The sequence below is a fragment of the Caretta caretta genome, chromosome 3, assembly GCF_965140235.1.
Source record: "Caretta caretta isolate rCarCar2 chromosome 3, rCarCar1.hap1, whole genome shotgun sequence".
In the NCBI taxonomy this organism is placed as follows: domain Eukaryota; kingdom Metazoa; phylum Chordata; order Testudines; family Cheloniidae; genus Caretta; species Caretta caretta.
Genome location: NC_134208.1, coordinates 67,763,599 through 67,778,689, shown reverse-complemented (window position 1 = coordinate 67,778,689; position 15,091 = coordinate 67,763,599). Strand labels below are relative to the sequence as shown.

Here is a 15,091-nt window from a genome sequence, read left to right as displayed (position 1 = left end):
TCAAAAAGTAACTGATAGAAATGAAAAGCTGCAGTAATAAGACAATGGAAAACTGTCTTAAAAGAAACAAGCACAAACCTTCCCACTGTTCTACTGGTAAGCAACGAGCTGGGAGGAGATAAGAAAGAAAGGCCTTGGAGAAAGGAAAATAACAAGGATGAACTGCTTCAAATTGAGTTTTTTGCTAAAGCTAGCAAGTTAACTGAAGGGTACAAAGAGAGCCATGAATCTGAAAGTTCTTTGTCAGATCCTACTTGATTGTGCCTGAGCATGCCAGGATGAGACCATTTTCCCTAGGTCTGGCCTATTTGTAAGTATACTGATCACATGCTTATGAATACTTTGTTACTGAATTAAGTGTAGTGACTGCTTATTTTCAGGCTGTTAGCCATGTTTAGGGCAAACGTATAAACCAGGGTTCTCAACCTTTTTCTTTCTGAGGCCCCCCCAACATGCTATAAAAACTCCAGGGCCCACCTCTGCCAGAACAACTGTTTTTTCTGCATATAAAAGCCAGGCCCAACATTAAGGGGCAGCAAGCAGGACAATTGCCTGGGGCCCCATGCCATGGGGGACATCACGAAGCTAAGTTGCTTCAGCTTCAGCTCCAGCCCTGAGTGGTGGGGCTCGGGGCCCCGGGCTGCAGTCCTGCACAATGGGGCTTTGGCTTTCTGCCCTGGGCCCTAGCGAGTCTAATGCCAGCCATGCTTGGCGGACTCCCTGAAATGTGCTCGCAGCCCTCCAGGGCCCCTGGATTCCTGGCTGAGAACCACTGGTATAAAATACCATTTGGCCTTTGGACTTAATAAAGGAATTCATGTTTAAATTAATGCCGGGTGCTTTCCCATCTTAATAAGTTCATACCAACATCTACCAGTAAATGCCTCCAAAGTATCACGAAAATATACTTAATGGTGATTATTATGGTTTTTCTTCTTGACCAAACAGTTCTTTAAATAATTTTTGATAAATGCAGAGTATTTTTGATAACACTTATAACTGTACTGCCCCATTTGACCCTGAGTTGATAAAACATATGAAGAAGTCTTTAAAAACAAAACAAAAACTCGCATACTGCAGAACCCCCAACAACGGCTGAATTTAATAACTTTGAAATTTAAGTGTGACTCCCCTGTATAACATACACTGGGCCTTAACTCCCAAGTAACTTAGCCTTGCAGCTAAAGATAACTTAGTGGGATGTACAGTAGCGGACCCCATGCTGTGCGTTATCGGAACAATGATCCTGAGACTCCTTAAGAGGCAACTTACCAGGGCGAACATCCATACAACTCTTTCGAGTGTGGACACTGTTCACCAGATCTCTCCAATGCCATGGTGGATGGAAGCAGCCTCAAATCAAGTACCTCCACAGCCAAGTGACATTAACTGCACCCACAGTTTTTTGTGCCCGCAAATGGATGTTGCCAAAATGGAGGCCATGTTCTGAAAAACTGGCCCACAATCCGATCACCCAACAATGAACAGTTTGACTCCCTCTTGAAATCAAACTACCTGCAGCGGAAAAAAATTGTGTTCTTGTGTCAAATGTCTAATAAATAGAATCTTGAATCCAGAATAGAATAATAACCTTGCAGAAAGACAAAGGCATATTTTGTTGTATTAGGCTTTTAATTTTAAAAATGTTCTTGCAGAATTGATTTCTTTCAACTTTCCTTGTTTGTCCTTCCTCAGTAGGGAGTATAAAATGCAGTAAGTTTGAAGTTTCTAGCGCCAGACACTTTGGAGATATGCAAGCACAACATTTTAACTTGTAACATCTGGGAGAAGTGTATTTTTTCCATGTTCATATAACTGAAGGAGCTGAAATTTTTGCTCAAACTTAAAAAAAATTGCTTTTGGCCTGAAGCCAAACATGGGAAATTCCAGCCCCCAAAGGAGTTTGTTTCAGAAAGTTTTGAACAGCTGAAGAATTGCAGGGAGAGAAGTTAGATTAGAAATCACATCTCAACCATAATGACAACCTTTCTAATCAAATGCAAGGCTCTTTTCTCAAAAGTTTGCAGCACACTTGTTCTAAAAAAGTTGAGTCACTCAATATACTTGAAAAAGTAAAAATGAGCTACTATTTTCCTTAATGTCCTTACCTGCTTGATATCATTAAGTCGTAACCTCTACAAAATGACCTAACCCCTGTACAATGCCTAAGATTCACTGTAGTACACAATGAAATATTTATGTAGACACACACAAGGAAGGGTAACTTTATTTTGGATTTCTACTTCTTTTTCTGAACATAACCATCAGAGAGAGATTTTCCAGCTCCATGTAGAAGTGGATTGCATTTATGAATTACGGCTTTAAAACACTGCCTGTGAATTGCATTGTGCTGTGAAATTCAAAGAAAGAGCTTCATGCAGCTTTGACTTAAAAGAGAAACCCTTTTGTTATATTCAAGCTTTATTAGTTTTGTTATCTTTCTCACTGAAAATCAGTGGCCCAGAAACGCATATTTGAATCTATAGAACATCTGCATGATGGTGTATAATTGTAATATAAGGCATCTTGTCCCAGTTCATTTTACAATAGTGATTTCAAATAAATTACATTTTGCAGATGCCCACAAATTCCTTGCTTTCATGTATGCTGTGTACTCGTTGCCATCTTACCTAGTTTCTCACAAGATGCTGGGCTGGGCTGCATTATCCTGAACTTTACTGCCATCAAGGGAAAGTTAACTTGCAATACAATCAGATTTTCAGGCGACCATACCACCATAAACACCACCACCGCTGTGAAACAACCATAAAACTGATACGTTGTTTGAGCTGACGCAAGATCAGGCTCTACATAAGACCCCCTTCACTTCTCTTTCTCTACCAAGAGTGCATATTTAAATCAAATCCAGTTTAAACATTGATCTAACTTTGTTTATATTTTTTATTATTATTACTGGTAATAATTTGTATTGTAGTAGCATAGAGAAGCCCCAGTCAAGACTGAGGTCCTATTGTGCTAAGGACTAGTTTAAAATAGCCTGGGATGTAGTTACATTCTCTCTTCTCTCTCCAAGAATGTTCACGGGGCACCTAATTTTCAGACTCCAGCCCTGCGTAGACTGTATGGGTGGGTGCGCTGCATCAAACGCTTGCAGACACACAGGGCTAGACGGTCACCTGTGCATGCAAAATACTAAGGGTGCACATGCGCATTCAACAACACACATGTGAAAGAGATGCACAAAATGCAGACAGGCCTGAATTTCTGTAAATCAAGACCCTGCATGTCCGTGGAGGGCCAGAGCAATTTAGCGTTGAGACACTAATGATGTAGTGATGAGGCGGTGACACAGAGACAAGGAAATAGTCTGAAATGAAAACCAGATTCATCAATAAAAACAGATGGGAAGGGCGTTTTCCGGCAATTAGTGACTAGCTGGGAGAACTAAAGCTCTGTGCCTTTAGTCCAGATAGCTCTTATCCATCAGCAGGCGTGGCAGAATTTAATTTTTTCATAATTTTTACAGATTATATCGATATTTATTTTTAAGCCTTTTTTCCATTTTTATCAATTTAAGTTTTCACAGTTGCAGGAAATTAAATAATTGTTTAATGACAGTAGATGTTGAGATTCAGAAAGTGAAAGCTTTATACCTGTTAAAACACGAATTGTCAGCATCATATGTCAAAATGTACAAAGTAAATATCCTTAAATCAAACCGTAATCAGTTTTCAAGCAGCATTTTTCTTACTTTGTCTGTCTGTAATTTTGGTTATTATTGCTGAAAATAGGGTTCCGTCGGTTTGTGGGGGGGGGAGTGAAATTGACGTTTACTGATGTACACCGATAAAAACCAGCTGCTTCCAAGCCTATCTGTCAGAAAGAGCCTGAGTCAGAGCTCATTATTGCTATTCTACCCCGTGAATCTATAAAACATACATAAATATCAAAATTAATTATGATACTATAATTATAATAGTTAATAAATATATAATTAATCAAAATTAATTATAATACTATAAGTCATAATAAGCAGTTTTATATGTTATATTAATAATAAGCCCTTTAGACCAGTGGTTCTCAACCACGGGTACATGTACCCCTAGGGGTACGCAGAGGTCTTCCAGGGGGTACATTAACTCATCTAGATATTTGCCTAGTTTTACAACAGGCTACATAAAAAGCACTCGTGAAATCAGTACAAACTAAGATTTCATAGACAGTGATTTGTTTACACTGCTCTATATACTATACACTGAAATGTAAGTACAATATTTATATTCCAAGTGATTTATTTTATAATTATATGGCAAAAATGAGAAAGTAAGCAAATTTTCAGTAATAGTGTGCGGTGACAGTTTTGTATTTTTATGTCTGGTTTTGTAAGCAAGTAGTTTTTAAGTGAGATGAAACTTGGGGTGACTCAAGACAAATCAAACTCTTGCAAGGGGTACAGTAGTCTGGAAAGGTTGAGAGCCACAGCTTTAGACTAGCAGATAAGTGGTTATATTAATTGTTAAATGCTGCAGGACACACAGGAAAGGATCCTCCCACTGATAGGACCCTTTTGTGTTTCTACAGCCTTGGATCTGGCCAAGGGAGAAATCCCCCTGCTTCAGCTCTGCACACAACAGCTTATGTTGTCCAACCAGGCCCCTGGCACAGGGGTATATCAGGCATGGGGGTTGGGCCAGGAGGGGCGTTTTGGACGTAAGCAAGGGCAAGACTACAGCGTGTAGTGTTGCAGCTAATATTGGTGGTGCTTCCACCCAGAGGCAGCTGGGGACAGGTTGCCATAATTTAGGCAGCCCTGTAGGGCTACCCAAAATGTTCTGGGGACCAAACTTTGCAGCAGCCCAGATAAGAAGGGTGCAAAGGTACTTTAAAGCTCCCCCGACCCCCACTGGGCTTTGCGTTCTGGGCTGCATAACAAAATCTGTGCTGCAATAGTTCGGGGGCCTAGTGAGACACAAGCTAGACATTGGGGAAGCAGCTGGCATATTTTCTTATTCTTGAGAAATAGATTTAGATTTTTGCTGGCAGTTCTTTGTCAGTAAGGTCCATGCACTTGTTTACAAATTCCCAAGTTAAAATTGTATTCCCGTATTTGTGGATACCACCCAACAATTCATCCTGTGGAGTAGTTTAATATGTGCATGCAGGTGGTGCATCTTGTTCCAAACCACTTCAGTGAGCTTCCAGTCTGGTGATCTGTTAAGACAGAATTGCTTAGTGAGAATAAGGAATGCTGCAGTGATTGCTAACACTTAGTAATGGTATGCTGGCTATATACTCACTGTGGTGGAATTTTTACCCATTTTATTCTTCCTTCAGTGACGAATGTAGTATCCAATGTTTATTTAGGCCAAAAGGCCAATCATCTGTAAGAGAAATACTAGGCACCTCAGGAGACCAGTCATGATGTTTTGTGTGCTTTTATTACATTAACAATATTTATTGAAAGCATGAACAGCTGTACCACTCCTAATACTCCCATGGAGTCCTGACTGTGTATGAATTAGGTGGTACTCACCTTGAAAGAATCTGCAAGATTGTTAATTATTTTCATACTGTTTTACAAATGGGACTGGTTTCCTTGCTGATCTCATTCTGGAAGAAGTCAGTTTTCATGATTCCTGCATGATCACATACAGAACGCTAGTTAATAATTCTGATGATTTTCATATACTGTGTTCTCAAATTGTTTTCAAAAAGTTTAATAAGAGCATAGAAATACCTTCAAAGTTTGAATGGCCCCTTTGTCTTCTGTGATGTGGTACGTGTGCGCTTCCATGGGACGTTCCAGCCCTGGTTTCATTTGAACAGGCCCCTTCTTCCTAAAGCAGTGGTTCTCAAACTTTTTTTTTTTTTGCGAACCATTTGAAAATTGCTGAGAAACTTGGTGGACCACTTAATGATCTTTCCAAATGTTGTTTGTACTGTTAGCTAACTATTGTAAAGCACTTTGGATAAAAGCATGATAAATATATAAAAAAACCCTTAATAATTAAAGGGGTTTTTTTGTTCTACAAATAAAAGCACACAACTCATATTTTAATATCCGTAGTCTGACCTTACTAATGTGATGGATGTGTCCGCAGCTGGGGAGAGAGGAAGACCCCAAGCTGGGGCTGGGAAGGAGGAAGGTCTCTCCTTCTCTGCCCCGCTGTGGCAGCCTCCGAGCTGGGGCTGGGAAGGAGGGGGGTCTCTCCCCTGCCACAGCAACCCCCAAGCTGAGGCTGGGAAGGAGTGCCGTCTCTCCCCGGCAACTGCAGCCCTGGAGCTGGGGAAAGTCGCCTCTTTCTCTGGACACCGCAGCCCTGCAGGTCCCAAATTCCCCCCAACCCCTCATCCCACTGCCTCCTATTCCCCCCAAGCCCACCACCTCACTTTACATGTGCGTCTTCCCAAGGGTCCAGGCACCTAATTAGTGGAGTCACGCCTTCTGACCCACAAGTTACTCCTAATTTTTAGTTGTAGCTAAGTCTGTTCAAATTCTCTGGTCAGTGATAAGGAGCAGGGAACTATGATGTCTGTAATTTCCCCACTCCAATTCTCTGTCATAAAAATTCAATTTCTGAGAACAAAGGAACAAGAAAATGGGACAACATAATATTACTTTCAGAATGTAAATGGAAGAATATTAGAGCTTACTAGTCAACCAGGGATGATGAATTTAATTTGTGGCCATCCAAGCTCATTTTTAGTGGAGGCAGATGAGGTCTGACGGATTAGGGGTTTGTTCCCAACTTTGTCATTGACTTATGGGGTAACATGGGCCAAGTGACTTAAGACAATGTTTCAAAGTTAAGACCTAAAGTTAGGCGCCTGAATTCATATTAAGGCACCTCAATAAAAGTGGCATGATTTTCAGAGATGCTGAGCAGGTCACCTTGTCACCCTAATATATTCTCTTGGGCTCTGGTGCAAAGCCCACAGATGTCAATGGAAAGACTCCCCTTGATTTCACTGAATTTTGGGTCAGAGCTTTGCTGCACTGTGGCCCCAATTCAGCAAGCGCTTAAGCGAGTACTCAACTTGTGCAAGTAGTTCCAGGTGAAGTCAATGGAACTACTCATATGCTTAAAGTTAAGCATGTGTTAAATGCCTTGCTGAAGCTGTACCTATAACTGGGCATGAGTTGTGCTGTGGGGGGGAAAAGTCAAAGATTACTGGATCAGGCCCAGTAGTGCTAGGTGCTGTATAAAGAAAAACATGATCCCTTCCCCAAATACCTTCCAGTCTCGTTTGTGTGTCCTTCAGGAGATGTAGCGGCAGATCCCAGGGGATCAGACACCCTGAACCTATTTTTCAGGACAGATTTTGAATTGCATCTTGAATGAATTGCATTGCATCTTTGTGCATCACATGAAAACTGCTGCTGTTATTGGGAGCGTTTGACATTTTCCATTGCTCATCATCACACCAAATGATCGGTGTGACAGGATAAAGGAGACACAGAGTACACTAAAGAGCTTGTAAAGTAAATTTCAGGATATTTCAGCCTTTCTTAAAGGTGACCTGAAAATGTTTCAGTAACTTCCCCTGCCTAAACCTTACCAAGCTCAGTGTTACACTCTGAATGCTCCAGATAATCAGATCAGAAGGGGCATTCAGCACGCAATTGATATTAAACACACCTTTCTATTTCTTGTTGTGCCATCCAAGCCCATTGTGTAGCAGCAGCTCACACTCTGAATGACTCTTCGACAGTGCAATCTGCTGGTGATGTTACATCAGATGTACGTCTCCTGCAGGATTACAGTGCCAGCCTACAGGGCCTTCAATCATCTGGACTTTATGCAAAAATGCAGGATTTTGTAACCTTTTAAAATATACGTTATACAGTCCTGAGACCTTTGCCAGGTAGCACAGGGTTTCAATTCCATCAATCACAGAACCCATACAGGCTCTGTATTGCATTGCACAGCAGGGCATTATTTGACTTAAGAGCTGGCAATCTGCACGGTGCTGTCCATCACAAGGAGTTTAAAAGGAGCGCCTCGGTGGAATGAATTTTAAGATAATATGCATTATTCCCATTGGATGGGGTATTCAAAAGTGCTTATTTTCAACCCGACTCTCCTCCCATTGAAACCAATGGTTAATTTCAATAGGAGCAACATAATTTAGCCTCCGTATTTTCATCTGAGTAAGGGGTAGTAGTGTCGTGCCTGGTACTTTGGAGATACCAGAGAAGAGAAGGGCCCGAAAGATTTGTCCGCTCAGTTGCCCGAGACAGAAGAAAAGGCCAGATTTACAAAGATATTTCGATGCCTAGAGCTGCATATGGGTGCCTGTAGGGATTTTCAAAATCACCTAAGTAGTTAAGGTGCCTGACTCTCATTGATTTCAATGGGAGTTAAGTGCCTCTCTCATTTAGGCGCTTTTGAAAAATCACACCAGGCATCTCTGTACAGTGTCCTCTGGCACACACATACCTTTGTAAGTCTGGCCACTAGGTGGAGGCAGCGCACACGAAAAGTCTTGTTTAGTTCCAATGGTCAGTAAGCAAAGAGTAACACCTGCCCTCAGCCCCAGGCGAACAACGAGCCCAAAGCCCACTGCTGCCAGGATGGGCCACAGAGCCTCAAAGGAGCAAGTAGACTCTACCAGGCTTGGAGAGGAGGGCTGCTCCAGGAGAGGGCTACATAAACATCCACTGAGTAAATATAGTTATGCTTACTCACGCTTTGTTTGTTCTATTGGTGTTCTCATCTGCAACGTGCCACTAAAATTCTGCTTTTATTTTATGCCATGAGTGCAGGGGACTGGACTAGATGACCTCTCAAGGTCCCTTCCAGTTCTATGATTCTATGACTATATGAATTTATTTAAAATCACTACAGTTGCATGTGGAGACTGGATTTTCAAAGCCATTTTAGAGATTTAGACACATACATTTTTGTGTCTAAATCCCCTCATCAGCTTTGTAAATCCCAGCTGGAGATTGTTAAACTGGGTACAATGCAGCTGGGAGGATCCGTTAAGGAACTGAACTTGGAGCTCAGAAGAGGCTGAGTCAGAAGCGAAGCAAGGGTTTTAATACCTGACCAAGGGCATCAGCGGTTGTGAGCTCATACCATGAATAAGCTGGCAAGAGCCTGTTTCAGCTTGGGGAAAACCAAATGGCCCAGAAAGTGCTAGGTCTTGTTAAATGTCTAAAGAAGTTTGTGCTAGGATTACAACTCAGATCTTATAAAACCAGCAGGCTTTGCACCTTAGTATACTGAAGATGACAATCTTACACCTTTGGAAATAAAGAGGATGGGCAGTTCAGTATTTAGAACAGTGGCTCTGACCTGAAGCAGAAGCAGTCTTGATGCAGATCCAGTGTTAATTCTTAACTGAAAATGAATTCAATTGCCTGCCGCTATGCTTGCTCCTTAAAGCCCAACACCACTGATTACCCGGCACACTTTGACATGCGCCTCTGACCTGAGGACTTTAAGATGCATTATGATACCTTTTAGCTCTGGAAACATTGTTGCTTTTATTCCAGACTCCCACCAAAAGAGAAAGAGTTGACATGCAGACACTTGAGATTAGTGGAATTGTCGGGTGCTGAAGTCTGTACGGGATATCATTCAGTAACTGACAGCCTGAAATGTTAGAAATCTCGATGCGGCAAGACAATGCTTTTGAAGAGGCCTTTGCTTGTCAGATTAGTATTAAGAAATGATGACATTACTGAACCTTATTAAAAGATGTAATATTGCCAAAGGAGGATAATGGATACGAATGCTGGTACCAAACGGAACATCTGAAAACTGCTCATGAGTTTTTCTGTTAGGAACAAGTCTTCGTTTTGTCACCACTTCAGCACCTGAATGATTTCATTCATCTCTAAAGTGTCTGCCTGTCAGCACTTGTTTCTCTCCTGGTGGGAGTTAGGGGAAACAGCAGCAACAGTTCTAGAGCAAAAACTAGCATAGGAATGGGAGTTAGCATCCACAGGTCCTGGGAATATGTCACAATGGGCTGGCTAATCTGTCATGCTGGGTTTTAAGGAGAGAGTGTGGCCACAGGAGGGTGAATTAATTCTATTAATTCCTTATGGATACCAGTTTACAAGGAGTGCTTCCCACTGTTTCAGTGAGGGAGGTTTTGGTTGAATTCCATGATTGTGTCAACAAGCCAGCTATTGACAAGAATTAGTGGAGCACACCTTACTTTGACTGAAGTATCAAGTGCCTTGTAGCTGACGCTGGCCTGAGTGGGCTATTGCCATGTTCACCCATAGCATGAACAACCTGAGCACAGGGAAGGAGCTGCCAGCACTGCTCAGTGACCTAGCAGGGGGTGTCTGGGTAGCTTGGAACCATGGCTTTGTCTCCCCCTGCCCCAGTGAGCAGTGGCAGGTGATTACAGAGCTGTTTTTGGAGAAGTGCCCTCCGCAGCTGGTAGTTGTGCCCCCCCACTGCTCCTATGGAGACTTGAAGATGAAGGGATTATTGTGAAGTCCAGGCACCTAAGGTAGCTCAGTAACTGCATGTTTTATAAATATTCCCTTATGCTATGCTCTTAAGTATTTCTTTATGTGGATACAAATCTTCCTTCATCCTACTGCTGACAGCGAGATAGAAAGTTGGATAAACAATTTTCAGAAGAGCAAGCACTTTGGAGAAACTTGTGAAAATGCCTGTTTAAATTCTGCAGTGAATAGCATTGAACTGCTAAGGAGCCAGAAGATGGGGTACAAAGAAATGTGTTTTTAAGGCCTCCCCCCTAAATCTAGTGACAGTTTTGGCAGCTTCTTTGAAATGGCATGGGAATGCCATGAAAGCAGCACTCTTGTGTTCATTCTGATCTCTGCATGGAGGAGTCCTCTATATGTGTACCCTGCCTCCTCTCTGCAGAAGAGTCTGCTAAGGCCCCGTCCACTCCTCTTTTCACCCCCTTCACCTCCTGCAGACACCTTTCGGTAAGGTCCAGGCTCCATCAGAAGAAAGGGGTAGATCAGGTCAGAGGGAGAGGGCACATGCACCTTGTCCCACCTCCAGCTTCATCACAGATGTTCTTTCAGGTAAAAGGCTGTATTAACTTTTCCACTGAGTTCTCCTCTGGTCCCTCAGAGCTGTCACAGCTAAGGAGGAATTCTTGGCAGCATGGCTCAATGGAACTACACTGCTGGGGGAAAGAGGAGGCTGCCAGCATACAGGTCCTCCAGGTTAATGGCCTGAGCCTCCCATGGATCCCAGGAGAATCTGGCCCTAGCTATTTAGGATTCAATCCTGCATTCCTTGCATATCCCAAATTTCTTCTGAAATCAACTGACTCCTAAAATCCAGTGGCCTTTCCCTATCAGACTATAGCAATTCCGAAGTAAATGAAACTTTGAGCCTATACATTTTCAGGATCACTTTAAAGTTCATGCTGCATTAGTTTACCCTGTGATACATATATAGCCATAATGTACATAGAAACTTTCTTCTCCTCACCAATAACTTAAGATAGTATCTAGTATCTAGCCGAGAATGAAAACTTGTTGCTATAGCTGTACTAGCTAGTAAGGTTCTTCAAAGGCCAATACATAAAACGTGACTTTTTCTTGCACTGACAGCTTATGCACAATCTGCTCAAGATACCCAAAATAAAAATTACTTGCATGATTTGCTTATTGAAGGTAGCACTTATCAATGTAAAATTCATTTTCCAAGAGAACACATATAATAGACTGAAGACAGGCTTTGGTAGCAACATCTGCTTGGGGTTAAATATACACAGCCTTTCTTTAAGAACAGACATCACATGCACACAATATATAATGGTTTTAAGGTGATGCCTACAATATCCTTTGGTTTTCCTAGTATAATGCCCATTGGGTGCCTAGCTGCAAAACAAAAGCTCAGATGTGAAATTATGGAAATTCTATTACTGTAAATGCCACCTTTGTATTAAAATCATTGCCTGGCATGGTGCTGCTGAGAAGGCTCTCAGCTACAAGTCTAACTCTGGTGGGACTATTTTATCTTGGCACTTAATCTCCTATGAAATAGCTGGTTAGAACATGCATTTCACTAGAAACCACAGGGGAACAGGTAAAATGAAGCTGCACTGCATGTTAAAAAAATGAGATAACACAAACGCATTTTAAACTCTCTTTTTAAGCTTTCTTTACAATAGAGTATAAACTCCAAGGCCACATAATCACAGATGTGCTGGCCCCTCCTTCTTCCTCCACTTACCTTCCTTTCTAGTTCCCTATAAGCTGGAGCACATGCAACCCCCCGGCACTCTGTGAAAAAGCGGGGTTGTGGGCTCCCTGTATTGGATCCCAACATCATGTTGCTCAGTGGAACAAGAAGTGGTTGTGGCCCTCCATGCTCACAGATGTAGGACAAGGAAAGGCACGATTGACTTCACCTGGTCTAAACCATACCACGTCAGTGGAGGTGCACGTGAGGGATGGCTATTGGTATATTAATTGTCAGGGCATGTAGGTTGTATCAGATCTTTGCAATCTAGGGAAAATGAGCTTGTCCATGAAAGTGTGTGCAACAAGATCTTGAAATCTGAATAGACCTGAAAGAGCTTGGGCCCAAATACATCTGAACTCCCCAAATTATATGAAAAGATGTACAATATATTAAAAAAGCCAAGTTAATAATCTTACCAGTAGATCTATACAAATAGCCACGTTAGTAAAGCTGTTAGGGAAGATATATTAGCTATAGATTAGTCCTCTTCCAGTGATACATAAATAATTCAATCTAGCATTCTTAGAGCTGCCTTTAAACATACACTAATAGTTCACGCCAGTATTTTTAGAGCTGCCAAAAAACCTATTGGCTCCAGTGGACATTCTGAGTGCACAAGCATGCAGGAGCAAACCCAAAATCACATATGGCAGCTGTGAAGTGGGTAAGAGGGACGTAGTTGGCCAAATTCACTCTTGGCATAATAAAAATATTTCTTGTTATTAATATACTGCTGTGAATGGACTGAATCCCTGTTCTTTCCCCTGAATCAGTGTCTGAACTTGCTCCCTTCCTGGATTTTGGCTTCATCAGGAATGCAAAAACAATAACACAATATAAACCTCAGCCTAAACCTCCTCCCTGAGCCTGGCTGGCCCTAGGATTTCCATCTGGTACTTCCCCTTCTCCTCCATGAGAGGATGGAGCTGTGCTTGCCACAATGAGTCAGTCATCAACATTTCAGCAGCTTTATGCAGGTTTCTTCTGGCACGTGTTAACAGGGTGGGACAGCAGAAGACCATCCTGTTACAAGTACCCAAATGTGTGTGTGACACTTACAGACACTAAGAAGATGAGGTCACTGAGTGAAAATGTTGCACACACTAAGGCTAATAGTGAATTTGTCTCAGTGAGTATCTTGACCATTTCCAAGAAAAAGAAGAATATTTTTATACAGATGACATTTCTATATGGCTGAACTGCTTTTATTTCTAACTTGGATTTTTTTAACTCTATGTGAAATGCTTTAAATTAGATTTTTTTTTGTTTCAGTCTGCAGCATTTCTGATTTTTAATATCTTGTCAGCTCCCCAAAATGGAGCATCTGGGAAAAGTGGGGTGAAACTTGGAAGGAATCACAGATGTATTCTGGATCCCAGATATATTGTTCATGAGTGGTGAAAAAAGAAGCCAGTGTAATAATGTTCCAATTTTAATTTTAGAGGGGCTTATAGCTTTCTTTTCAGAATCAGGAGATTTAGAAATGAATGTTACATTTTGGACCGGTCAGTTTTGATAGTGTCCCTTTAAAATTAACTGTCAGATATTTAGATTGTTGACATTAATTTATGGCTGGTATTTGTATGTCTATTTTGAAGATTAATTTTACAAAATAAGAGATCTACTGGGATAGATCATGCAGGAGACAATTTACTGGCTTTACTTGTTGGCAGCAAGAAATCATATAGTAGTGGGGATGGAGATAATGTTTTCCTCCCCAGGGAGTGGTCAGGAGCATGGTCCTCCATACCCTCATGTGTCCTAAGATCTGCAAGGAAAATCCACAGTATCTATGTTGATGGCTTGCTGCTTCATGCCAGTTCCTAGGATCTCTGACAGTACTGCTCCATCTGTAGCCAGGCTGGCAATACTGTCCCATGTGTGCCTGGTCTTTAGTTTGTCTTTTCAGAGCTTCTGAATGGGTGAAGTAGGAACTAATGCTTATAGGATTAGGATTCAGGCCCTGGTTAGGCAAAGCCCTTATGTGTATGCTCAACTTCAGGCATGTGAGCAGACCTATTGAAGTCAATGGGACTTAAGCATGTGCTTAATGTTAAGCATATACTTAAAATACACGTTGAGGCATGAAGTATTTCCCTGTGGATTTGTCATAGGATGATGTATAGTGTTGCCAGTTCTTATGATTCTTGTGAAACTTGGTGTTTTTCTTAAAGCCCCAGCTCCTGGAGTCATGTGACTACATGATAATCTCAGCTTTCTTTTTTAAAAGTGTCAGAAAAGATTGAAAATGTGAACCTTAAGGGCTCAAAAACCAGAAGGCAAATAAAAAGAAACCAAAATGTACTACCTTTAAAAAAACTCATGACTTTTGGAGCCTGACTCATGATTTGTGAATACAGGATTGGCAATACTGAATGTAAAACAAATTTGTCGCCAGTCCAGACTCTGCCCTATACATCTATGTCCTGCTAAATCCACAGATTCCCCTCTGCCCCATTCTGTGCTACCAGGAAATGATCCCCACAGTGTCTGAGGAAGTGGGGGATGATGCTCATTTTGGGCCTTCAGACTTAACAGATTTTGGATCATTTTTGCATGTCATTCTTCATCTTCGTATTCCTTCATGGCTCAAGTGGATGATATGGTTCATAAAGTACTTAGAGCAATGGTATCAGTATTTTCACCTGGTGCACATCATTCAGCTATTTCACTTTTGTTGTCTAGGTCCCAGTGCTAGTAGGGATGTGCAATTAAAGGAAAACTGTCACTTATTTTTCAAATCGAATAATCACATCATCTAGGTATAAGAATAGGCAAGCCACCACTTTAAAACAAAATGGAATAAAAACTGCTCAAAGGAAATTGCAATGCAGCCTGCTGGCTAACAATGGACTCATAGTTTGCCCCCTATGGTTTGTGGCCAAAGAAGTATTTTTGCAGCAGCTGAATGGATGCAAAGCTAGAGAATT

At 41.6% G+C, this 15,091-nt stretch overlaps 1 long non-coding RNA gene across 1 annotated transcript in view; it reads left to right on the top strand.

Annotated features, from left to right (window-relative positions):
- The first annotated feature begins 229 nt into the window (after positions 1-229).
- The window catches only part of LOC142071531 (uncharacterized), a 68,224-nt gene continuing 53,362 nt past the window's right edge, over positions 230-15,091 (top strand). The window contains exon 1 of the long non-coding RNA XR_012667609.1: positions 230-310. This is a non-coding gene — a long non-coding RNA (uncharacterized LOC142071531). The remainder of the gene's footprint in view (positions 311-15,091) is intronic.